The 2,500-nt window shown below is 37.4% G+C and overlaps 1 protein-coding gene across 1 annotated transcript in view; it reads left to right on the top strand.

The window, feature by feature from the left end:
- Positions 1 to 72: 72 nt before the first annotated feature.
- Positions 73 to 2,500, top strand: part of LOC125047415 (intersectin-1-like) — a 108,427-nt gene continuing 105,999 nt past the window's right edge. Inside the window, 1 exon segment of the mRNA XM_047645601.1 lies at positions 73 to 95. The gene's annotated coding sequence lies outside the window, so the exon portion shown is untranslated.

Here is a 2,500-nt window from a genome sequence, read left to right as displayed (position 1 = left end):
CAAATAAAGGTAGTGACTCTCCACCCCCCTCTGGTGATGTTGCACATCTTTTCCAGGGACTGCTTTCCGGGTCACATTCATCTTTTGCATTAAAAGTATGTTATAGAGTACCCCACGCTCTCTAACTAGCTTTTAAGGGTATTTCTAACTTTCATTATGTTGTGTTCGATGACTTGGAAAAAATACCAGATGAAAATGGTATTGAGTAACGAGCCATGTACAAGTTAAGCATTATTTTCAGTTTGGATGGCTCTCTTGAGTGGAGATATAAATGATAAGTAAATATATTATTGTTTGAATCATATAGAAATACCTATGGGTGTATGATTGGAAGGCAACCGTGCATCCACCACTGGCTCTGTGCTTGTGGGACCTCCATGCCTGTTGTGCATTCATGCAGTGGTAAATAAAAACTCTCTTTGGATATTGTGACAAGTGAGAGCTTGTAGAGCTCCCTGGCAGTTACTGTCAACAGAAGAGCCAGTTCAAGTTCTGTCTTCGCAGATATTGAAGCTTCGTTGGACTTAAAAGAGTGTGTGGTGAGAGGAATGCAGTGATGGTTTGAAAGTGCACCACCATCATCTTAAGCTTAAGATCATAGGCCTTCTATCACAGAGTGAATTTTAGGAGAAACCAATATTGTTACAAGAGAAAATAAAGTTTTAAATTGAAAATCTGTAGTCTTTTAAGCACTACCTTAATAATACAACACATTTTAGGTACTGAAAGATTTGGGATTTAATTACTGAAAAAATAGGAAAATATTACTCTGCTCAATTTATGTAGGGGTTACCAGGCATCTTTTCTTTTCTTTTTATAAATTAGTTTCTTGTTGGTGATTGGAAGTTTTCCTCCAGGTATCCTTTGGGACTTGAATTGAGCCATTTGTTTCTTGTGCTGATATCTTTAACCCCTTGATGATGGGTGAAGAAAACTAAAAAAAAAAACTCTATGCTTTGGAGATCAATGGCACGGGAGTTTGGTACATCAAGCCAAATCACTGGCTTTGACGCGTTGCGGTGGTGTACGGCTGCACGCCACAGATCGAGCTGTTTGTTTTGACTCCTCATGGCATGACCCATCGGGAAGGGGTTAAGGCAGATCTGAATGGTTTTGAGTTTTAAGTTCATATTGTACCATCTTCTTTAAGATGGGGTATTTTTTGTATTGTCCAATTCTGTCAAGTAGAACCAGTAGAATATATATATTGTAGATTTCATCTGAACAAGTCTAGTGGTTGTTGAAGCATGCCAAATGAGTGTCAGTGCCAGAGAGCAAACAACTGATTGCTCCCAAGGTTAATATGCCCTTTGTAATCCCTATATCCCAAGCTTAATATGTAAACCAGTATTGATGTCCAGCATTTAGATTTTTAAATTTAACAGAGCAGTTGATATGTTAAGGAATATAACTTGAGGCAGAAATCGATAGGAAAACAATTATGCAGGTGGTTGTAATGCGGGCTAGAGGGTGAAGAGGCAAACAATCAAATAGAATTATGGGTTTGAGTGATATCACATTTGTTTTGTGATTGTGTTTTTGCAGTCTGTGATTAGTATACTTCTGTGGTTGAAATTTACAAGTACTTCTCAAGACTCTTGTTTGTCTATCTTTTATAGTGTTTTTTAGAATTTGGTAGGGAATGGTTATCTTGTCCTTTGTGAAGAAAGTCATTATTAGGTGAAGAAAGTCATAATTAGAAGACTGTTATCTTCTCATTTCTTAAAGCTTTGTAATAAAGAAAGTTGTTCAGTACTCAATCAGTATTTTTTATGTAAGATATAATTTGGTTTGTTCAAGAAGAAAAGGAAAAATATGCACATCACCAAGTCTTTCAGGGCGTTTAAAATTTTTGCCATGGAAGGTCTAATACCAGGTCCATGCTGCCTTCCAGGGTATGTCCTCATTGTGCAATGTCTGTCGGTAATGCTTATGTTGTTATTCACAAAACAAAAGCCATACTACCAATAGATGGTTAATTGTAGATCAGCTGTTGTCTAATGATTTTGCTCAGCTGTGGGCACAGGCATTTTGCATGTTTGTCTTAAGGCCTTTGCACACAAAGGAGCATGGTCAACGAGCACATTGTTGAGCAGCTGTAAGTGCGATGTCACAGGTGAGAAAACAACGAGAAAACTACTTGTTTACCAAGTAGTTTATCTGCCCATGATGACAACTCTACTTGTGCTTGGCCATGTGGCCACAGATTATGCTTGCCTGTGTGGACAGGCCTTAAAGTACCTAGTGATGGGCTAAGTTGTACTTCCTGAGTTTTACACTTATTATGTAATTTATATGAATTAAAAACTGGTCTGAATCTTCCAGTTAAATCACATGAAAAGTTGAGTCAAATGGATTTTTTTATTCAAAAAAGATATCTGCACTTTCATTTATACCAATTTAAAGAGAAAAGGGCTTTAACCATTACCTCTTTAGCTTTACCAGTAATGATATTCACAAGCAGAGTGCAGTATGGCATGGTAATGAGGTGTCAGTAATG

Source organism: Penaeus chinensis, chromosome 41 (assembly GCF_019202785.1).
Source record: "Penaeus chinensis breed Huanghai No. 1 chromosome 41, ASM1920278v2, whole genome shotgun sequence".
Lineage (NCBI taxonomy): Eukaryota > Metazoa > Arthropoda > Malacostraca > Decapoda > Penaeidae > Penaeus > Penaeus chinensis.
Note: the sequence above shows the minus strand (reverse complement) of the source record. Positions and strands in the feature narration are given on the sequence as shown.